Below are 25,278 nucleotides of genomic sequence, written 5' to 3' on the forward strand. Positions count from 1 at the left end.
ATAAGTCACTTCATTTCCTCAGGAGGGAATTTAATAAAGGGGCAGAGAGAACCTGTAACTGTGCCTCCTTCACAGGAAGGAAACATCAGAGTGGGGAAGGCACTCATTTCCCCAATTTCCAGTTCTGGCTGCTGATAAGTAAAAGTTAAGTCTCTCTGCAGGAACTGTTCTCAGCTAACGGAAGCTGCCACACCCAACATTTTGCCCTCTACTTGGGGACAGTCTGCAAACAATGGCTGGTCAGTATAGGGAACAAACACCTAGCTCTTATGCCTCAAATAGGACAAATCTGAATTGTCAGCCCAGCTCAGAGCTCTTACCATGCTACTGGGCCCTAGCTGGGTTCTATCAGACCAGCAACTCACAAGATCAGTGGTCCTAGCAGCAATGCATTGTGAGATGGAAATGATACATTCAGGATCAAATATAAGCAGGGCTTGCCAGTTTCCCATGGCAGCTTAGGACTCCCTTACAACTAATTGATAGAAGAGAAAAAAAGCTAAGTTTGAGCTGACACAATTTGTGGGTGTAAGCTGAAAATGGACTGGTGCTGCTAAGGAGTGGACTTAAAAGAGAGCAGTGAGGGAAAATCAATGGAAAGAGTTTGGGGCAATGCACATGTTTATCTGTGACCTGAGGTTAGACTAGATATGGACTCATGAAGAGTGGAGAAAGGCTTAGCTGGTAAATCAGGGACCTGGAAGGGGAATGGTTAGAAGATTGGGAATAAGAAGTTCTAAGGAAGATGCATGTGGGTGGATCTACTGGAATGGCCAAAAGTGTAAAGTTCTTTATATTATATGCTAATACCTACAGAGATCATTCATCACACAAAAGACACAAATAATCAAGTAGATAGAATGACTCTGTCTCTGTTATCAGTCACCCCAGTGCTGACATGAGGGGCTCATAAACAGAATTTCCATCGTGGAAGAGATGCATATGCATTGGCCCAACAGCACAGACTTCCACCCACCAAGGCTGAGCTAGCTATTGCCCTTGCCAAAGTCAAACATTCATCAGCAGAAACCAATGCTGAGCCACTGATGGCACCCTATCTCAAGAAGGCCAAGAATCCACATGTTGGCAAATTGATTACACAGAACACCTTCCACCCTGAAAGAGGCAGTAATTCATCTCGAATTGAATCAAAGTATATTTGGGAAATACGTTTGCCTTTCCTGCCAGTAGGGCCTTAGTCAGCTCCATCATAAGCGAGTTAACAGTTTTTGACCCATCGGTACAGGTTACTGTATGACATCACATTAGACCAAGGAATCTACTTCACAGCAAAGGTGGTATAGCAGTGCACATGCTCATGGGATCCATGGGTCATATCATGTGGGTCATATCATATGCCATAATACCTACATGCTCCTAACCTGATGGAGCAACAGAATTGTCTTTTGAAAGCATACCTGAGACACTATCTTAGACATGATAACTTTCAAGATGGTATGTTATCCTCCAGGACAAAGAATATATCCTTTATCAATGACCATTATATGCTGCTCTGTCTCCAATATGTGGAACACAGGGGTCTGGGAACCAAAGTGTAGGAAGAAGAGTGACCTTTGTTTCTATAATTCCCAGTGATGTTCCCAAAGAATGCTTCCACCAAAGGACACGACCTGTCAGACTAAACTTTAAATTACAGTCTCCTTCTGCTCACTTTGGGCTCTTTATAACAAGAGACCAGCAGACAAAGAAAGGAATCATTATCCTGGCAAAGGTAATTGGCCCTGATCATTAAGAGAAAGTAGGGTTGCAGTTACATGTGAGGAGTAGAGGAGAATATGTTTGACACCCAGGTGATCCAATGGAGTATCAACTCCTGGGACTTGGACAGTACATGGACAAGTTTAGCAGCCTTACTCAGGAATGGCATGGGGATCGGGGAATAAGATCCCTCAACTAAGAGAATCTGGATTACCTCACAAGGTAAACCACCAAGATCAGTAGAAGTGTTTGCCCAGGATGAGAGAAATATATAACACGTAGGAGAAGAAAATGATGAGCACCAGCTGTAGCCTCAAGACCAATTGGTGGTAGTGGTGGGGGATGTCATTGCACTAACTTTCCTCTGATAAGTTTTACCCAGGAAAGAAATCTTCCAGAACCCTAGGCCAGCTGTTCCTGGTTAGGGTTGAACTTACTATCTGAAGCAAGTATATCTGGGTGATATAAAGGGTGGATGGTAGTGGATGTTGAGGTACAAAATCCTCCTTCAGAATGGAAGCACTCATTTTCCCAGCAGCCTAGAGTTTGGGCTGCTGACAGTTCACTGATGAGTTCCTCTCTAGGAATTGCCCTTGGCCTGAGGAAACTGCCTAACTACATTTCCACCCCCTTTTTGGGAGCAGCCTGCAGTCAATGAATGGTCAATGAAGTGTCCAAAGATCTGGTCTCCTTGCCTCAAATGGGTCAAATCCGAAGCTCTATCCCAGCTGCAAAGGTCCCTTTAGGATCATCTGAGACTTCTGATGTAATTACACCATATATTTGTTTAGAAATTATAATACATCTGCTTAAAAAAAAAAGTTTTATCAGGTTATATAATTAGCACATTATTTAATAGAATAAATTAAAGTGAAATAAAGCAAACTACTTAAAAGGAATATTTTGTTCATTATTTACAACAAATATTTATTAATGCTATCCTATGAATAAGGCACTGGGTTAGGTGCAGTGATAGACAGAAAAGATCAGTCAGGCACATATTCTGCCACCAGTACGTTTACAGCTTGATTTAGAAGATGTCATGTCCATAAATAAGTATAAGGTAAGGAGTTTTTTTTTTTTTTGAGGAGTAAGAGAATGGAAGAAAACTCATTATTGTGTTTACAATTATAGAACAGCACTATGAGATAGAAAAAAGTTACTATCCCTATTTTATTGATGGTAAATCAATGTTCAGCAAGTTTACCTAATTTGTGTAAAAAGAATTAGTTTTTCCTTTAAATTCAATTATAATAAATGTTGTTCGTTTGGTTCACTCTTTTCCAAATAGATGATACATTTTCTCAGTCATCATCATAAAGACTCTAAGGAACATCAATTTTAGGTCATTTAACCATTTTAAGATCTTGCTTCATCTTGCTTGATATCTTGCATTATTTTTAAAAATGTTTTTAAAATATTCAATATCCTCAGGTTATGCTGGGCATTATTTGCTGAATGAATCTTTTGAGCTTCCTAGATTAGAATGACAATTTGATAATTAGCTGATTTGCTTCCTAGGTATTTCCACTGTTATGAAATTGCTATTTTACTGAAGGATGTTTGCTTAATGGTAATCAACTGGAAAAATAAAGAATGCAGAATTCTACTTTCAAATTATTATATTCTAAGGTTAGGCTTTTTACAAAGTGTGCTGTGGACAATTATTTGGCCTGTGTTGATGTGGAGGTGGCCTGGAGAAGGGGAAAATGGCAGGAGGATCACCAAATGGAGAAGACTCAGTGACTTCACAAACGAATGAAGAAGTAGAAAAATAAAAATTAAAAAAAAAGAAAGGAATAGCAGAAGATTGCTTATCCGTGAACTGGGCTACGAAGAAGTATAATTGATTCTGATTTGTGGTAAGGGAGAGTTACCAGAGAGAGCAGCTGTACCAGCTGGTCATTGTTGACACGGAGATGAGGCCCACTTCCCTTGAGTAATTGGGGTACTTCCTTGGAAAACAGGCTAAGAATCAGTACTGGTAGAGTCAATGCAAGGAGGCAAAGAAAGAAAGAAAAAAAAAAAGAACAAAAATGCTAAAAGTACTGATGAGCTGGAAAAAATTCAGAGTTGGACCAAGATCACAGGAAACACCAAAAAAGGAAAAGGTAATGAACTATGTGAGGTGCAAGCTGCAACTAAGGAGCCATCCTAAGATGCACAATTGTAGAAACAAACCTCTTGGAGCCTCCTTTTAACTTGCTGGTCAGGACTTTTTGGTAAAGTGTGTCAAATCCTAAAAGCTGATGGGAAGCCTCTGACTCCCCAACCAGGAGGGAAAAAGTAGAGAGGATGGGAATTGAGTCAGTGGAATCAAGAAACGAAAATGGAGACAGAAAAAAGAATAAAGTCCAGCAAACCCCTATCATCAGCACTGTGACTTGAGGTCAACAAAATGAGCCTGGTGAACAAAACAACAGATACAGAAATTTACACGTAGATCCAGACATTTTACTTATATTGGAAGATGAATAATAGAACAAATGTTTCTGGCACCAAGCAGTAAATACTGTCTACATTAAGAGAGGAAAGACATAATCTCAGTGGTTTAACATAATAGACTTTTATTTCTCAGGCATGTCTAGTCTCTTTTTTTTTCTTCTTCTTCTTCTTTTGGTGGTGGGTAGAGAGGTTCTGCTCTTAACCTATCTAACTACTTAGGACCTATCAGTCATCCTTAACACATGCTTATGTAGTCATCCTGGCCATCAACATCAAGCTGACAGATGGAAAAAGAAAGCATATGGTTGATCACAAAAGAGATTTTTATGGCCTGTGCCTAGAAGTGTATGCATCATTTTAGTCGACACTCCTTTGGCCACAACTAGTCACATGGCCTGAGAAGGCCTCAAGGGAATCTGGGAAATATAGTCCCTGGTTGGACAGCCACTTCTAGGCAATAATTTTACACTATGAAAGTGAGCCCGTGACACAGTGATTAAGAGCTACAGATGCTAACCCAAAGGTTGGCAGTTCGAATCCAGTAGACACTCCTTGGAAACCCTATGGGGCAGTTTTACCCTGTCTTACAGGGGAGCTATGAGTCAGAATCTGGTTGATGGCAATGGGGTTTGTTTGCTTGTTTTTGTTTGTTTGTTTGTTTGATGATGTGTAATATGAATATTTAACAGGAAGGTAGCTGTTTATTCTCCAGAAAGCTTAGAGTGTAGGAAAGGAGATGGGCCCATATACAGATAATTTCAAGATAAGGATCCCTCTTGTGGGGCAAAGTCTCTAAGAGGTCTTTCTGTATGAGAAAAAAATAGACTTACACCGATGCCACTATTTGCAATAACTGTTGCTAATAGCAGCATTGTCTTTTGGACTTGATTTACTCAATCTTTTCCTTAGAATAAGCCATTATGATTGCAACATGCCCCAAGCAGTCTACCTAGTCATCGAACTACTTGAACATTTCGTTCCAGTCCAAAAAGACAACTGTCTCATCAGTAAACTAACTTGATTCCATAAATGCTGAAATTTCATTTATTGTTATTTTTCTTATTATATAAGCATAATATATTTACTGGAAAAGTGATATAAAATTAAGAAATACATACATATGTATCATGGTATATCTAATTATGATTAAGCTTAATATTTTGTGACCATTGCAATGATTTCAAATATAATCTTCAGTTGTTCTAGGAAGCCCAAAATGGGTTGAATTGAGAATATTTGAAATTTCAGATAGTCTCCAGCAGAGTTAAGTTGGGAAGAGATGGGAATTTGGAAGAGCTTAATAAGAGCAGTAAAAATTAACAATAATGCACTGGACATTTACTATGTAACAGGCATTATGCCAGATGCTGTCATATACAGCTTAAAACTTTAAGTGCCCATGGGCATATAGCCAGTAAGTGGCATAACTTAAGATTCTATGATCACTCCTTGGCCTCAGGGACCCACTCATTCTTCCATTATTTCAACACAGGGGTTGTTAAGCCTTTTCACAACATGGGCCCATTCAACAGTATGGTTAAGTCTATGAACCCTTTCTTGGAATAATGTTTTTAAGTGTATAAAATAAAATAAATAGAATTACAAAAGGACATCAAATATTTTTAAATTTAGCTAATAAAAACTTTTAAAATACACTTTTAAATTAGCATATTTTCATTTTTAATATATTAAATACTACTATTAAACTGATCTATTAATTAAATTTTGAAGTATGGATGTGCATAAATGATAATTCGAGATGTGGCATCAACTGTAATGTGACATGAAAATATCTGTTGTTTCTATTGTTGACAAAGCTATGAGTTTTATTAATACCACTATGATGGCTGTATTAAAAACTAACAGAAACATTAAATTTCAATTAGAAGCTAGTGTAAATAAAAATGTAATTCCTTTTCTCCTGTCAAGGTTCACAAATTCCCTGAATTCTGTCCATAGATCTATAGGCTGCAGGTTTAACAACCCCAGTGAACATAAGCCTACTAAATTCATATTCTGTGTATATTTAGTGTGCACTAAGGTGTGATATCATTCAAAAATACAACCTCTGCAATGTGGAAATGAAATTTATGATTGAAATTTAGAAACAAGAGTAGAATTAGTTAAGTTAGAATCCAATGTTGATTTATTCCCAGCGCAAATGGGAAAGACAGGAAGAGATAGAGCAATTTCCATAATAGGGAAATCACTGTGAATTAGAGTAACCTTGGAGGCCTTATGAACTGGAAGGAATGAGAGCCAAAGCATGGGCAAGAACTGAAAAACCATGAATGTCAGGTTGAGGAGTCTGGGCTTTATATAGAAAAAAAAAAAAAGGAAACAAAAATTTACCATAATGAAATTAGCATTTTACAATATTAATTGTTTTGGGGGACATTAAATAGATTAGAAAAAAAAAAAAAGATGGTAATGAAGCCACCTAAAATGTCTTTTGCAGTAGTACATAGCATAGAGTAAGAACAAAAACAATGATGGATGGATGCACAGATGGATGGATGGATGAAACGACGGAGGGAAGAAAGAAAAGGAGGGAGGGAGTAAGGGAGAGAAGGAGGGAGTGAGGGAAGGAAGAAGTGAGGGAGGGACAGAGGGAGGTTTGTAAATTGAAAAACTGAGGACGAAGCAAAGAAAGAACCACAAGTTATCAACATTTTGAACCTAGATAATTTGTTGTTCTTGTTAGCTGCCCTCAATTCCATACACAAGAGGATAGGACTATTGTGATCCGTAGAATTTTCATAGGCTGATTTTTGGAAGTAGACCACCAGGCCTTTTTTTTTTTTTAATTGTACCTTAAATGAAGGTTTACAGTGCAAATTAGTATCTCATTTAACAACTAATACGCATCTTGTTTTGTGACAACCCCACAACATGTCAACACTCTCCCCTTCTCGACCTTGGGTTTCCCATTATCAGCTTTCCTGTCCTTTCCTGCCTTCTCCTCCTTGCACCTCTGGTGGTGTGCCCATTTAGTCTCATTTTGTTTTATGCGCCTGTCTAATCTTTGGCTGAAGGGTGAGTCTCAGGAGTGACTTCAGTGCTGAGTTAAAAGGGTGTCCAGTGGCCATACTCTCGGGGTTTCTCCAGTCTCTATAAGACCAATAAGCCTGGTCTTTTTTTGTGAGTTAGAATTTCGTTCTACATTTTCCTCCAGCTCTGTCTGGGACCCTCTATGTGATCCCTGTCAGAGCAGTTGGTGGCAGTAGCCGGGCACAATCTGGTTGTGCTGGACTCAGTCTGGTGGAGGCTGTGGTAGTTGTGGTCCACTAATCATTTGGACTAATCTTTCCCTTGTGTCTTTGGTTTTCTTCATTCTCTCTTGCTCCAGAGGACCAGTGGAATATCTTAGATGGCCACCCACAAGCTTTTAAGACCCCAGGCACTACTCACCAAAATAGGATGTAGGGCATTTTCTTTATAAACTCTGTAATGCCAATTAAGCTAGCTGTTCCCCAAGACCATGGTCCCCAGCCCTCAGCCCAGTAATTCAGTTCCTCAGGGAGTTTGGATGTGTCTATGAAGCTTCCATGACCTGGCCTTGGTCAAGTTGTGCTGACTTCCGCGGTATTGTATATTGTCTTACCCTTCATCAAAGTTACCCCTTATTTATTGTCTAGTTTGTGTTCTTCCTTCCCCACCACTCCTCTTCCTAGTAACTGTCAAAGAATACTTCTTTCTGTGTGTAAACCTTTTCATGAGTTTTTATAATAGTGGTCTCATACAGTATTTGTCCTTTTGTAATTGACTTATTTCATTCAGCATAATGGCCGGGCATTTCTTCCTATTCTCTTAGCCTGGAAGCTCTGCTGAAACCTGTTCGGAATCACAGCAGCAGGCAAGCCTTGACTGACAGATGAGAGGTGGCTGCACAGGAGGTGCATTGCCAGGAATCATATTCGGGTGTCCCATGTAGATGGGCAAGTAAAAATGAATTGGGAAATGGAACTAATTTGGGAAAGTATGAGTTCAAGTTGAGGCAGATTAGATTTTAGGCCATTATACAATGGAAATACTGTAGAATTTTATGTGGTGTCATGGGCTGAATTGTGTTCCTCAAAAAATCTGTCAACTTGGCTAGGTCATGATTCCCAGTATTGTATGATTGTCTACCATTTTGTTATCTGATGTTATTTTCCTATGTATTGTAAATCCTATCACTATGATGTAATGAGATGGATTAGTGGGAGCTATACCGATGAGATCTACAATATCAGATAGTGTTTTAAGCCAATCTCTTTTGAGATATAAAGAGAGAAGCAAGAAGAGAGACATGGGGACCTCATAACACCAAGAAAGGAGCACCTGGAGAAGAGTGCATCCTTTGGACCCAGGGTTCCTGCGAGGAGAAGCTCTTAGTCCAGGGGAAGATTGACGAGAATGACCTTCCTCCAGAGCCAACACAGAGAGAAAGCCTTCCTCTGGAGCTGACGCCCTGAATTTGGACTTCTAGCCTACTCGACTGTGAGAAAATAGATTTCTCTTTGTTAAATCCATCTACTTTAACGTTTCTGTTATAGCAGCCCTAGGTGGCTAAGACATATGGGTTAAAATTCTCAAAGAAACATCAGAGTTAGAGAGATAAATTTGGAAGACCTCAACATACAGCTGATATAATCACATGTATTTCCTAAAGGAAAATGCATACATGAACAAGTTTATAAAATAATTTCAATTTATTCAGAACTAACTGACTTTTCCAAGGTGGTGGACAGAGGGTATTGGCCTACTCATACTAGGATATTAGTGGGAATATGAATTTTAGTTTTAGAAGGGACATTAGGGATTTCAGTCCAAACCCTTCAACTTAAAGTGATAAACAATAAAGGGCTCCAAAATAGAGTTCAACACAATTTCCATGGGATTTTAGATTCCAAATCCCTGTACCTACTATGTGCCTGCATAGTTACAAGTGTTTTTTAATATATTTTAACACATTCAGTCCTGACAATGACATTATACACTGAATCCTCTTATTATCTACATTTTACAAACGAAGAAAGTGAGGCCCATGAAAGGTAAGGAGGTTGCCCACAGTTGAGAACTTAAAACAACTACGTTTTCAATTGGGATTGTGAAATGGGGCTCAGCTGCTAACTGAAAGGTCAGCCATTGGAACCTACCAGCTGCTCCTCAAGAGAAAGATGTGGCAGTCTGCTTCCGTAAAGATTATGGCCTTGGAATCCCTATGGGGCAGTTCTCTGTCCTATCATTATGAGTAGGCATAAACTCGACAGCAATGGGTATATTAAAAACAACACACATGATTAAATCACAATAGGCATTTAATAAACATTTTTTTGAAGAACAATGAAAGAAATGTGTGAATTACAAAGTGGTCCCACACAGACTGAAATTCATTCAGTGATTCACTCTTTCACAGGCAAGCCATTGCAGTAAAAAAGTAAACCACGAAGTACACGAAACGTGCAGGATATCACTGTTGTGGATAGGTTTTAAAATGAAGCCCATTACAATTTAATGGCTTTAGAACAATACTGGGCAATAATTTTCAGTTACCTGAGAGATAATAATGACAATCTTCTATACCAGCAAGAAGGTCTCTTTCTCCATGGTTCACTACTAAAAAGCATCAAAATTCTTATAGGACTCATAGAGGTGTCAAAAATGAATCTCAGATGAACAAAGATATTTAATTCCCTTGGTCCTCATGTCTGGTCATGCTGGGCATGGGTGGCCAGCATCCCAGGGCTGGCCTGTCACTCTTGGCAATGGAAATCTTCAAGCACTTACCACAAAGATAAGGACACATTTTATTTATTTAATTTTTTAAATGTGTGTCATGATGTGAAATAAACAGGAAAGCATTGACTTAAGAACTTTCTAAGCATGTCCCCAAAATTCTTAAGCCTCTTCTTTTAAAAGACTATTTCATTTTTATGCTTCATATTCCTATATCGGCCACCATCTTCACATGTGGTCTCATGTCAGATAGTACATATTTTTAAAACAAAAATATGAGCTGAAAAGCTATTTTTTTTCCTTTAAATGGCTTTCTCATCCTTTCTTTGATTTTCTTTCTTTCCTGCATAAGCTACACACAGAAAAGGCACGGATTTTACTTTTGACTGAAATTGGAAACTAAAGGCCTCCACCAATCACTTCCCTTTCAGACAAGCTCCTGGAAAGCCACACAAGGGAGATTTTTGTGGCTCCCTCTGTGGTGTCACAATTCAGCCCCTTCCTTTCAAACCCTTCCTGCTTATGGTTCAGAATCTTTTTCTATCACCTGTGGTCTCTGTTTCTCTCGCAAGTATTTGTTCACCCAGTTTCTAAGGTAGGTGGTGTTATATTTCCACTGTGTTCTCTTCCGAACATGAATCTCCTCTGCCTGCGTTACTTCACTCTTTCATTTATCAAAATGAACCCATGCTCCCCTCTCTAGCCACAGGCACATAATGTCAATAGAAAATGTTTCCAATTACCAGCAGTTCGAATTTATTCCAAGAATATTTTTGACTAAAACAAATTTATTCACATGCTGCCAAAGCTAAACACATGCTTTTAGTTGTATCATGAAAGGAATATCATTGACAAAATGGGGCATCTTCCTTCACTGCCCTGAAGTCCAAATCTGAAGAATCTTAGCAAAAATCTCTAAGGGCTTCTTACCAGACAGAAGGAATACTAGTCAGTCAACAAGCTCCTAACAGATGTCTTTTGCACTCCAGTAGCGTCTGGGAGAAAATCATGAGACCTGAACGCAACATAAATGGGCTTTCTGCCTAGCTAAGTACTCTCTCATCTACTTGTGGGAGGGAAACAAAAACCCACAGTATTTTATTCCACTGTCTGGAATCACAGAATGGCCTATCTAGAGAGGAGTTTAGAGGGTATCTAAGCTACTCTTCCTACCTGTAGCTCACAAAGCCCCAGTGTAAATATGTTAAGTGGTCTATCCAAGGAGACAAAAGTGATAAACTCACAAAGTTAAAAAATCAAGATCCTGATTCAGATCTGAAAGTTTTATAAACTGTTCCATGCTGCCTCCATGACTAAAGCTGGTACATAAAATGGTAAATAGTTCAGTAACTCTTTGGTAATACAATGCTACAAGCTGTTCACTGTTTTCATTAAATGGATTAGAACAGGGAAGTTCGCTATGCACAGAATTAGGCATCAGCACACAAAAAAAAAATTTTTTTTTTTTATAGCCCTGGTGAAGGAGGTCTGGTGGTGCAACGGTTAAGTGCTTGACTGCTATCTACAGTGTTGCCTGTTGGAACCCCCCAGCCACTCCATGGGAGAAAGATGTGGCAGTTGGCTATTACAGCCTTGGAAATCCTATGGGTGCATTTCTACTCTGTCCTATAGGGTCACTATGTGTTGGAATCGGCTTGATGGCAATGGATTTGTTTTTGTTTGTTTTGTTTTTATAGCCCTGGTGGTGCAATGGTTAAGCTCTTGGCTGCTAACCAAAAGGTTGGCGGTTCAAACAACCAAGCAACTCCATTGGAGAAAGACCCGGCAATCTACTCCCATAAAGATTATTGTTGTTGTGAGGTTCCGTCTAGTCAGTTCTGACTCATAGAGATCCTATAGGACAGAGTAGAACTGCACCGTAGGGTTTCCAAGGAGCAGCTGGTGGACTTGAACCACCTACCTTTTGGTTAGCAGCCGAGCTCTTAACCACGGTGTCACCAGGGCTCTGCCATAAAGATTATAACCTAGAAAACCCTATGGAGCAGTTCTACTCTGTTACATAGGATCGCCTCGAGTTGAAATACACTCAACAGTAACTAACAACAGCAAATCTATGGCCTACAAAGTTTCCCAAGGTGCAACAGAAATCACCAATGAGGCTACATGAATATTTTGTTGAACAATAATTTTTTAGCCTCTTTTATGTGTCCAGAACCCTGCTGGCACAGTGGTTAGGAGCTATAGCTGTTGACCTTTTTGGTTAGCAGCTGTAGCACTTAACCACTACACCACCAGGGTTTCCAACCAAAAGGTAGGCGGTTCGAATCCACCAGCCACACCCTGGAAACTCTATGGGGGCATTTCTACTCTGTCATATAAGGTAGCTATGAGTCAGAATTAACTCAGTGGCAATGGGTTTGATCTTTTTTTTTTTTTTTTTTTAGTTTATTATGCATCCAGCTTGTGACTGCTGTACAGCATCATTAGGGAAGCAGCCTTATCCCAACTCACCATTACAGCTGCTAATAGCCAATTTGCAGATCTACCACTTACATGTTCCTCCATTCTCTCCTACTCCATCAGAGCAAATTCAATGAGCAATTTTCCCCAAAGCTAGAAAACAGCAAAATTCCACTAGATATTTCGGAGAAAATTGTTGCCGGTAATTTCAAGGTGTGGCAGAAAAGTTTATCTTCTCTTCCACTTCTCCCTCATCTTTAGTCTACCTTCCCAGGCTTTTTCACCTTTCTGTGTACCTGTCCCTACCCTTAACCAACACCTACCTTAATCTAGTAGGAAAAAACTTTGCATTTCTCCAGCACTGAATGGTCCACCTTTCGGCTACTGAATAAGTATATGTTTTTCAAAATGTCTTGTGTTACTCAGACTTTTCAGTGAAAAATATTCAGATTCTCTTTTGTGCCTCCCATCTCTACCCAAAATGCAAGCTTATCTTAGTACTGTCAGTATATAATTGCATAATTTATTTAAATGACAATCTTTTCTCTTGGACTACAATATCTTTGAAGGCAGAAATATTCATTTTGCATCCCCAATTTCTGCAACTCCTGGTATATATGCATATTTGCTGACTAACGGAAAAATCATTTAATCAATCAATAAGCTTGGGGAACAGTGTTTACTATCATATTTTCGGTAGTGAGTACGAGGATCAAGAAGAAAAAAGCTTAACAGTCCCCCTTTAGTTCAGGAGCAGCTTTCCAAGGAACAGAAAATATTAACACTCTTTAGCTGAATATTGTATGTTTTTCTGGATGAAAGTTTTACTTTGGGTCACGTTATTTTCATCATTTACATTAAATATGTGCCCTTTTCATTAGGCAGTCTGTGTGTTCAACTCATTGTTCTCTTATGATAATCGTAGCATATCTGACAAAAAGTGTTTTCTTTAGAGTAAATGAGAATCTAAGGGCAGAGTTGTCAGGAGAAATATGGGAGGGGTAGAAGAGCTGTTTCATATAAGATAGGGGAAAAGGTTATATTTCATATAAGATAGGGGAAAAGGTTATAATAGCTCCTAAAAATAAAGGAATATCTACAAGTGGAGAAGAGAGAGAAATAAGAAAGGAGAGAGAGGGGCCAAAGAAATAGAAACAGGCGGGGAGGAGGTAGGGAGGTTACAGGGCCATGTTAGATGTCTCTTGTTTCATTTGAGTTTGTTTGCCTTATTATGAGGTAAATTCTTTCATTTTGTCCAATTTTCTAGACACATACACATACAGGGTTGTTGTTTTTTTTTTTTTCCCCCTCAGTAAACTTTGTTGTTAATAAAGTAAGAAGGGGCCTGAGCTCATCTGTGTTGGGGTGCTAAAGAATAATCAAAACCTAAAATGAAATAGGAAAAATAAATTAAGGAAGCAGCACAAACTGAAAATATAAGCCCTGCCCCAACTCTGCCTCACCCCCAATTCAAAGAAAACTTGGTCTAGTTTTTGGATTATACAGGCTATTTAATTGAGGTTTCAGGGACATTTTTACCTAGAACTCAAGGGGAAAGAAATCCCCAAAGAAGTGTGAGTTACACATGATTTCTGAGAATTAACTCTCTAAGGCAAACTAAAATCACTAAAAGACAGTTCCAGAGAAACACAGATTGACACCCATAAAATTTACTAAACTGAACTTGGAAGTAGCCCTGAGTTTAGATGTGGAGCCTGTGTTCATCCTACTGAAAGGCAAGTAGAAAACATGTCTGAGAAAAGTTGAAAATCTTTTTGTTGGTTTACAGGAAACTGTTTCATGTCATGTGAGAAAGGGTAGACTTCAGCCCCATTTGCTACAGTTGCTTTCTTCAATGAGTGACTGTGAAGTGGTAAGAAAATCTCAACAAAAGTGGCTTTCTCAATTGCCTATTATGCAGTAGAAATTTTCTAGAAGCATTTGCCATAATACTCTTTAGAAGGACACAATTTTTTACTTCTTTGTTGGAATCAAAGCATTCCTTTTTAACTCTCATTGCTCTGTGGTTCTTCTTGAGGGTTTTAGACACCAAAGATTTAATCTGGAGGTTTAACATAATAATCAATGAAAGGAATTCTTTGTACCTAGCAAAATAATGAAAAACTGTTTATTCTATTATTTTGGCAATTCTGTTCATACCGTAAGAAGTGACAAACAGATTGCATCATGCTGTTAAGAACCGGTTTGCCTAATGCTGACAAGAATAGATAAGAGAGAGACTTGAGATTACGGTTACATAAATCAGAACAAGAAAAGCACCCAGCACTTTGTGCTGGGGCCCCTGAGGAGTGATATCGATCACCCTGGGCCTTGTGCCCCTACTGACGGATGACACAGGAGTGTATAGCCTCTCTGAGGCTGGACAAAGCTGCACAGCTGGGAGGGCCTCATGTCTTGTGGGATCTGAAGAGAAAAATTTTCAAAGATGGCTTTTCAAATCACTAAGGAAATGGCATTATCCAAATGTCTTTAAAACACCACTGTCTTAGTCATCTAATGCTGCTATAACAGAAATACCACAAGTGGATAGCTTTAACAAAGAGAAATTTATTCTCTCACAGTCTAGTAACCTACACATCCAAATTCAGGGTGTCAGCTCCAGGGGAAGGCTTTCTCTCTCTGCTGACTTTGGAGGAAGGTCCCTGTCATCAATCTTCCACTGGACCAGGAGCATCTCTGCTCAGGAAGCCCAAGGCCAAAGGACGTGCTCCCTTCCCAGCACTGCTTTCTTGGTCGTAGGAGGTCCCCAATTCTCGGCTTGCTTCCCTTTCCTTTTACCTCTTGTAAAATAAAAGGTGGTACAGGCCACATCTCAGGGAAACTCTCTTTACATCAGGGATGTTACATCCACCCTAATACTCTTTAACCACAGGCAGAGATTATGATTTATAACACATAGGAAAATTACAGAATGGGGATCATGGCCTAACCAAGTTGACACACATATTTGACACAATTCAATCCATGACAGCCACTGTCTTAAACAATTAACAATTAATTATCTTTGCTAATCTGGTATGTTAACTTTAAAAAGAAATGAGTAAAAGACTGGGAGGAAGAGTTCTCCATTAAAGTTACAGTAGATTACACTGATTTCCTCTGTATAAGTGGATGAGAAGAACCAAGCAGAATATACGTCTTAGATATAGTCAACATAACTGCAATGATAAATAACACTTATGTTTCTCCTGTTAGTGGTTTCCACTGAGTTGGCTCCAACGATGGCTACTGCATGTACAACAGAACAAAATGTTACCCAGTCTTGCTCCATCTTCACCGTTGCTGGTATGCTTAAGTACACTTTTGCAGCCACTGTGTATTTTGAATGCCTTCCAACCTAGGGGCTCATCTTCCAGCACCATATCAGACAATATTCTTTGTGATCCATAGGGCTTCATTGGTTAATTTTCAAAAGCGGATCACCAAGCCTTTCTTCCTAGCCTGTCTTAGTCTGGAAGCTCCACTGAAACCTGTCCAGCATGGGTGACCCTCCTGGTATTTGAAATACCAGAGGCATATCTTCCAGCAACATAGCAATAGACAAGCCACCACAGCACAACAAATTGGCAAACGGGTAGTGGATAATGCTTACAGAGCTGTTCATTTGACCAGGAGTACAGTACAGAATTTAAAATCAGAAGAGTCCACAAAGTATTAAAAGAGTCCACTACACAACCATAGGCTTGTCAATGACTGCATGAACTTGAGTGTTCTCTTTATATACAGGACTGGTTTTGTTTACTTTTATTTACTCACTATGTTTATTATGTTCATCAAATGAGAATGCTTAAGACACGCATTTGAAAAATGAAAGATGCTATGCAAAAATCTAATACTGTTAATAAACACTAGTAGTGTTTTATGAAATGTTCAAATTAGTCCTAGTTTGCTCTGCAATAACTGGGACTGATATGTTCCACCTGAGAACAGGACTGTCACCAAATGTTGAAAGGAAGCCTTCCTGTTAGAGCAGGTCATTGACCTCCAAATGTAAGAGCTGGGAGGGACTGTAGAGATTGTCAAATACACCTAAGAAAAAAGGCTTAGAGAGACAAAGGGGTTTGCTCAAAACCACATAGCTTACTCAAAACAAACAAACAGAAAAAAAATGGATGTCAAGTTGATTTTGACTCATAGCAACCCCATGTGTGTCACGGTAGAACTGTGCTCCATAAGGTTTTCAATGTCTGATTTTTTGGAAGTAGATCACCAGTCCTTTCTTACAAGGTATCTCTGGGTGAACTTGAACCTCTAACCTTTCAGTTAGCAGCCAAGTGTGTTAACCATTTACACCACCCAGGGGACTCCATTCAAAGCAAAGGGGGACCAGAATTCAGTTCTCTGAGATATTAGTTTGGTTCTCTTTTATGATGATTTATTCTGTTTTGCATTTTGATTACTGGAAAATCTAATTTTCTTTTAAAATATTCTACAGACCAAACATTCATGATTAATCCAGCAGCCTCAATGGGCCAGATGCCATCCTGAAAGTGTCAGAGTGTGAGCCAGATGAAAGGAAAATGAATCCTCAGGACAGCTATGGGGGATGAGAGAACAAGTCATCACCCAAAGTTGACAACCATTAATTTTGTCACTAAATGATATAACCACAAAAAATATGACTCTTTTCCTTCTTTCAGTGATTACTCAACAGGCGAGAAAGCACCAGCCCTTGGAAAACTTCAGGGAAAAAAAAAAGACTAGATGAAGCATTTTTTCCTTAAGTTTATTTAAAATCAGAGGATGGTGATGAGATTTTCAAGGGTGTTAACCACCTCTCTGTCCTACTCAAACACCATTTTTAATTTCCACCCCACACAACACTTCTTATAAATAAGACTACTTAGTCACTGAATAAAAGTAAGTAACTGCGACCAGTGGTTGATTAATTATCTCATGTGTTAAAACCTTTAAACCACTCCAATACATATACAAGTTCACAACTGAAACTTTTAATATTATACATAGACTATTGGAGTTGAAAGGTACATTAAACCTGCTGCCATCAAGTCGATTCCAACTCACAGTGGCCATACAGAACAGAGTAGAATTGCCCCATACTGCTTCCTAAGTTGTAATCTTTACAGGAGCAGACTGCCACAACTTTCTTACCCGGGGTGGCTGGTGGGTTCGAACCACCAACCTTTGGTTACCAGCCAAGCCCTTAACCACTGTACCACCAGGACTCCCTGAAAGTTACATCAGAAGTTAAACTCCTACCTGAAGAACATATTCTCTTTGTGAGATCCTGGACAGAAAGCCATCTGGCTGCTTCTAGGTTGTATCTGCTTAAGAGGCACTCATTATGGGGTTGCAAAGGTGAGAGGTGGAAGTCCACTTCATTCACTTATTAGTATCTAAAAATATGACTCCCCATAATTTATACAAATTGGTCCCTCTGCTACATGTACCCATGGCATCACACACCTCCCCTCCGCTCATTTTAAGTGCTACTTGCCTGAGCCTTTCCTTCTCACTCTTTCAATGCAGGGACTGTTTGTGTCTTTTCCTTCTTCCATTCCCAGCACCTAAGCACACTACCTTCCAGATAACAGATGCTTCATAAATATTTATTGATCAAATGGCTTAATGATTTTCGTTCATTCCCTAGAGATTTGCAGAATGAATCAAATTATTTTCCACATAACAGCCTTTAAATATTTTAAGATATCTAAAATATCTTCTCTCTAGAATTAACAACTTTGGTTTACGTAGACATTTCTGGCTTGACTGGTTCCAGAGAGTACATATTGGGGTCACTGTCCCCAAAATGCACCTCAGTCAAAATCCCCTAAAAAGTATCACAGACACTGAAAGCAAAGAACACCAGCAGAATTCTAAATCTGCAGAATACAACGAAACTATCATCTCCCTTGATCCCACTTTACTTTTGTCAGCGTAGCTGTGGCCTGTGTTTATATTCCTTTTTTATTTAATCACAGAATGTTTTATGGTATATTGCATTAAGGTTCTATTCATTTCCACATGAATTTATTTGAAGGAATCTATTTTCATTGTTTGAACCTAAACATAAGGTTTTGAATTTATTCCTACAAAATTTTCAGTTCATAAAAAAAAAAAAAAATTATTATTTATTTATTTTTCAGTTCATAGTCTATGTTATTTGGAACTTTCTTTATTCTTGATTGTCTCATTTCACTCTATGAGGTGCTCCTATTCTCACTCACTGTCCACTACCTTTGGAAAATATGCACTCTGCAAAGTACTAGAATAGAAAGAAGGAAGTGATCATGCTGCCAATATAGAATTAAGAATTTTTAAAATTTACCTTAACAGAAGAATGGTCCCTAAGTCCAGCATGGATGTGAGCACAGTCCTATGTATAAGATACCACTTGATAATGTCAACGGTCCTGAATCATCACCATTGTCTTCCTCTATGCGAGGGTTCACCATTCCACTTAGAATATCCATCGCCCTTCCAAACGAACCTAAATGAAGACTCTAAAAGGCATTATCTGATAGATCTAAAAAGTTGAAGTTTTTTACATATAATTGCCAAAAACCTTAGAGTTGATAAGCTAATCATTTTCTATGAATCTACATTACTGTTTCAACATGCACGTCTATCCCAGCTATTCCCATCAGAATCTCAGATTAGAATCAATTACTCAGCTTTCATTATTTCCTATCCTCGTTGTCTTTATCCAATCTATTACTAAACCTTGACATGCCTTTATGAAAAGTGTCAGTAAGATTCTTAATTTTCTTCATATTCTAGGCTCAATTAATTTAATAGATTGAGCAAATGCTAATTAAGATTTGACATTAGGGGCACCTCATTCCAGAAAGTAATATAAATGAGCCATCAGGTTACAAATGTTTTTAACATCATATTAAGAATAAGAGCAAATGGGAGAAAAATAAGAACGAGGCCATAAAATGGAATCAGGATTGAGATTCAAAATCTATCTTGTGAAGATATATAAATTTCCTACGGTTGGATCAGAGTTAACTTTAATTTTTTTGAAAGTCAAGGCAAAATGGAAAAATATGATCAATTTCACAATCAAAAGTGTTCTTAACATAAAAACAGAATTGCTCAGAAACACCATTCTTCTTGGTCCTAAAAGCAGAGAAGTGTTTTTGTAAAAGGCCCATATAGAAAAAGAAATGGTCAAGTGTCTCATATCTTAAAAAAAAAAAATGACACCTTGACTTCCTCTCTAACTACTGTCTTATTTATTTTCCTTCTGCCCAGGCACTCTCCTGGAAATACTGTATTTTACACAAATAACGTACACCGTCTACAATTGTTTGCCAACCACACCCTCCCCTCCCCACTAAGATATTTTTGTAAGCCTGCTATGCTAATTTTTTTTACAGCAACCTGTAAAAAAAAAAAAATGGCAGAGTGGCTCTTATGAAAATACCTCATGTGGGGAAGGCACCATTTGCAAATAAAGAAGGTATGTGTTATTTGTGTAAAAATATGGTAGTAGTCTAACCTGGTTGACTCCATCTACTCACTTGCTATTCACTTCTCAGCCCAGCGCATTGAAACTTCTACCCTCACAGCTTCTCTGAAACTGACAAGTTAAGTTAATGCGCCTCATGAACTCACATGAGCAGCATTCTTAGCTAACCACGTTTTTCTAGGTTCTGTCCTTTTCAAGTTACCTTGCATGCTCTTATGAGAATATTTTACATAAAGAAATGCCTCAAAGTGGTTGTTCCCTTGTTCAAGAATCTACTGAACACCAACCACATCGAACACAAATTCATCTTCTCAGTTTCTAAAGTGTTCATATTCAACCTTATTTCCCATAATCTAACACACCATCTCAAATCCAGTCACAAGGAATGGAATGTCTGGCTCCTAATGCCTATCTGCCCCCTGTCTTTGGAGCCCCTGACCATTCACATGTTTGATTCTGCCTCCAGTATCTGAGAAATCTTATACATATTACACATATATTAATAATTTATTGTTTGTATCTTGAGGTGGTCTTGCTACTTCCATTCTGACCTTGTAATTGAGTACCTTTCTTCTATCCTTATCACCAGCACCTCATACTGACTTAATTTACTTTTTATTTACCCCTTGCATCCATGTACTAGTATCAGACTTCCTCTAATGGACTCCAATAACTTCTTGCCTTCCTGGATCTCTTGTCTATTGCCTGCTGTTTCAAACTCTGTTGATAACTAGCCTTCCATCTTAACTTGTATTTGTTTTGGATCCTTGATTAGAGTTATCCACTTTTCCTTTCTTCCTACAGTCAACATGTTTCATACACTGACCAACATGTCCATTCTTCAAATTACCTTGACTCTATTTTCTAGAGCTGGTCTGGAAATGAGTCCATCAGTTCTGGTTCCTGGAGTTCTTCAGCCTGGCTTATCCTGTAAACAGACAAATTCAGCCTCCTCATTGTAGTGTCCACCAAAGTATTTATTCTATGTCCACATATTTTTCTTGTTGTTCTCCATTTTTAGAATGGTTATACCTCTCTTCTCCAAAGGCAAATCCTTCAAACTCAATTCAAGAATATTCTCATTTTCATTACTGTATTATCTCTGAACTTTATAGCAGTTACAATCTGTACAATGTAAAACAATGTTTTAACCTTCTTTATTCTCCCAAGTATATAACACAAGTGTAGCTAATCACATTGCAGTTATATAACAAGTATTTCAGCATGAATTACTTTTCAAAAGTCAGAAGACATCAAAATAAACTTGTGTGGATTTTTATAAAACACAGTACAAGGTTTTGGACTATAAATTTAACCCCAAATATGGACAGATGATTAAAAACAAAACAAAAACAAACCCATTGCCATTGAGTCATTTCTGACTCATAGCAACTCTATAGGACAGAGTAGAACTGCCCCATAGAGTTTCCAAGGGTGTAATCTTTACAGAAGCTGATTGCACATCTTTCTCCCATGTAGCAGCTGGTGGGTTCAAAGTACCAACTTTTCAGTTAGCATCTCAGCACTTAACCACTGCACTACCAGGGCTCCTGGATAGATGACTGATAGATGATAGGTAGATAGATAGATAGATAGGTAGATAGATAGATAGGTAGGTAGATGATAGATAGATAGATAGATAGATAGATAGATAGATAGATAGATAGATAGATAGATAGATAGATAGATAGATAGATAGATAGATAGATAGATGATTGCTAGATATATAGATGATAGATGATAGATAGACAGACAGACAGACAGATAGATAGATAGATCATTTACATGATGTAAAAGCTGTAGAAAATTTTACCTCCAGCTAACTTTCATTCATCTTCTGATATAAATTCTATTGTGCTTTTCATGTTTATCTAGAGAATACATTATAAATAGAATACCATAACCTGGGAAGAGTAAAATATAAATCATATAATATAAACAGATTTGTGATGAATTACTTTAGGTTATATTCCCTCTCAACAGGCTATGATGCTTGTCCTAATATATGGTGTTATGACCTTCTTCCACTTTTTAAAAAATGCATTTAGCATCATATGACCAAACTTGCTATAAACTATGTTCATTTAGTATTTATTTTAACAAATATAACAGTTAAAATTTGTTTTGATGGACTAAACATAAAGGAACCATTATTACAACACAAAATAAAACTGGACAACCAGACTGGATCTCTAGGATCTATATAGTTTTACGAGTGTAGGATTCTATGAAGCACTAAATCTATCTGTTGCCAACAGATTCATGAGATGACTTTCATTTCAATAATGTGTGTACTGTATACAAAAAAGTGGACCTGGATAATGCTTTCTGTTGGTTCCTAACTTTGAGACCACAGTCTTTGTGATTAGAAGACTAGATTGAACTTGGGACCCACTGAAAAATAGCTATGTTACCAAGGAAAAGTCACTTAACCTCTCTGAGCTTATTCCCCATTTGGGACATAGGAATAATAATAACAAATGCCCTTTGTCCCTCAAGATAATGTTATGAAAATACATGAGACAATGTTTATTTGTAAATCATGATGTTTCACATAAAATTTAATTATTATTTTATGAAGAAATATAATCATGTAAAAACTAAATCTTTCAAGATTATTTTTATTCAGATTGAAATAGCTAACTATGTTCATTAGTATCAAATGATGTCTTCCTGCCTTGATTATCAATGTATGTCCAAGTTCGTTGCTATAAACAAATGGGGACTAGGGTGATTTTTAAAAAATATATGTGGCTCAAGATTAGATTCCTTCCGCTTTGTGGTCTCACATGTCTGACCACAGCAACTATTTTTATCATGGCCTAGCTTTTTAGTGACATTATAACTACACATGTTGAAGAGTCATCATCCTTATCGAGACGTAGAGATGTGTGATGTGTTTGACTGTAATGTACTTCCCTTTTTGTTTTTCATCATTTTAACATGTGTTTCTACTTTGGGAATTTTTATAACATTCAAAATGTTAAGATAATCATAGACCATTACTTCCTCAAATGTGTAAAGTTATGATATGAAATTGACTAGCCAACTGTTCTTAACCCAACTTACTTAATGATTGAATTTTTTTCCAAGGAAAACTAATGGAATGACAATGAATTGCCATTACTTGCAACTCTTATCAAAAACAAAGAAGCATTAAAGACTGCACAGTAATATTTTAATATCCACTTGGAATCCCTAATTGGGCTGTGTCTCTAATGCTAACACTTTGCCTCTTCAGCTACTTACAGTCTTGATAAAGACATGACAAAGACACATATTAACATATGGTCAATGGGATCAGCTAAAACATCATTACTAATATGGGATTATGGGTTTTATATAGTGTTTCAGAATTTACAAATGACTTTCACATTGAGTGATTGTCCTGGACAGAGCACCAACTTAGAGACAACAGAACTGGGTTCAAATCCTAATCATCCTACTTCCCAGCTCTGTGAATTTGGGCAATTTATCTGTCTTATCTGTAAAATGGAGATAAAAATACTATGAAAAATTGTTTTGAAGAACCAATGGAAAAGTGAGATAAGACACTTACAGCAGTACATGATACGTTAACAAAGTGCTATCTTCCCTTACTTCCTAAATGTAGAAATTATGAGTTTAAATTATGAGTTTAAAAAGGCAGTCTTATCCTTACTTAAGGAGCCCTGATGGTGCAATGGTTAAGTTCTCAGCTGCTAACCAAAAGGTGGGCAGTTTGAACCCCCCAGCCACTCTACAGAGAAAAGACTTGGTAATTTGCTCCCAGAAAGATTACAGCCTAGAAAACCTTATGGGACAGTTTTACTCTGACCTACAGGATCGCTATGAGTTGGAATCCACTTAATGGCACACAACGACAGCATCCTTTTTTACCATCCTTATTTAGGATTTACTATCCTTATTTGGGAAACACTGGTGGCGTAGTGGTTAAGTGCTACAGCTCCTAACCAAAGGGTCAGCAGTTCACATCTGCCAGGTGCTCCTTGGAAACTCTATGGGGCAGTTCTACTCTGTCCTATAGGGTAGCTATTAGTCAAAATCGACTTGACTGCGCTGTGTTTGGTTTTGTTTTGTTTATCCTTATTTGGAGGCCTGGTGGCTCAGTGGTTAAGAGTTCAACTGCTAAACAAAAAGTCAGCAGTTCAAATCCACCAACCGCTCTTTTGAAACCCTATGTGGCAATTCTATTCTGTCCTATAGGGTCACTACAGGTTTTTTCAGTTCTGTTTTTTTTTTTTTTTTTTATCCTTATTTAGCAATGTGGGGGGAACAAATGGTTTGCGCTCAACTGCTAACCTAAATGTTGGTGGTTTGAACTCACCCAGTGGCATAATGGAAGAAAAGGCCTGGTGATCTGCTTCTGTAAAGATTACCCATTGCCATCAAGACAATTCCAATTCATAGGAACTCTATAGGACAGAGTAGAACTACCCCATATGGTTTTCAAAGGTGTAAATCTTTACAGAAGCAGACTGCCATATCTTTCTTCCACAAAGAGACTGGTGAGTTCAAACTGCTGATGTTTTGGTCGGCAGCTGAGCACCTAACCACTGTGCCACCAATGTTCCTAAAAAAGATTACAGCCAATAAAACCTTATTAGAGCAGTTCTACTCTGTCACACATGGGGCCTCCATGAGTTGAGGCCAGCTTGATGGTACCTAACAACAACAACAACACCCTTGTTTAGGACAAAACTCAAAGTTTAGTGACTTGTACATTATCACTCTGCTAGTAAATAACAGAAATGAGACAAGATCCTAGGCCTTCCAGCAAAATCCAGAGCTCTTTACTATACATCAGAGTTCCAACCTACTCTTAAACTGGTTGTGTCACTTAATATATTTATTCCCCTCCTCCCCCAAAATATTACCAGTTGTGTAAAAAATGTGTAATTTACTGTAAAGTCTACATATGAGCAATGAATGAAAATCACGAGGGAGCCAATTCCCAATATTTTCACATGTAGGTTTAGATGTAATATGAGCTGGTTGTATTCTGAATGTTAATAATGCAATACAATTATATATCTATTTCTATTATATTCTGTTTCTAAGAATTTATAGAGAAATTATGTCCATTTTAGTGCTATTGTATAGCCATATAAGAAAATGAGACCCACTAGAAATAAACACTTCAGAGATTCAAGTTTTTAAGGATCAAAAAACTTTTCTGTTAAGAGCTTTACAATGCATGAAAAAAATATTATTGAAATTTCATTACTAAGTTAAGAGCTCTATTAAACTTCTTGCTAAAGTATTCATAAAAATATGCTAATAGATTTCACATAACATTGATCATATGGATTTTTAAAAAGTTAGTAAATTACAGAGAAAATTGTTTTGACATAACAGTCTAGGGAGTAGACAGAAAAAATACACAACTGAAATTAGCTTCTACTTGTAGCTTAAAATTTCATATGACACATGACCATAAAATTGAGCAAACACTGAAATTGGAGTCAAACACCCTAACCATATTGTGTCATCTACTTCGGTCTTATGTATAT

General features: G+C 37.9%; 1 long non-coding RNA gene across 1 annotated transcript in view; it reads right to left on the bottom strand.

Moving 5' to 3' along the window:
- Window positions 1–25,278, bottom strand: part of LOC126067029 (uncharacterized) — a 158,501-nt gene that overhangs the window by 42,409 nt on the left and 90,814 nt on the right. The window contains exon 5 of the long non-coding RNA XR_007515308.1: window positions 18,617–20,693. This is a non-coding gene — a long non-coding RNA (uncharacterized LOC126067029). The remainder of the gene's footprint in view (window positions 1–18,616; window positions 20,694–25,278) is intronic.

The sequence above is a fragment of the Elephas maximus genome, chromosome 24, assembly GCF_024166365.1.
Source record: "Elephas maximus indicus isolate mEleMax1 chromosome 24, mEleMax1 primary haplotype, whole genome shotgun sequence".
In the NCBI taxonomy this organism is placed as follows: domain Eukaryota; kingdom Metazoa; phylum Chordata; class Mammalia; order Proboscidea; family Elephantidae; genus Elephas; species Elephas maximus.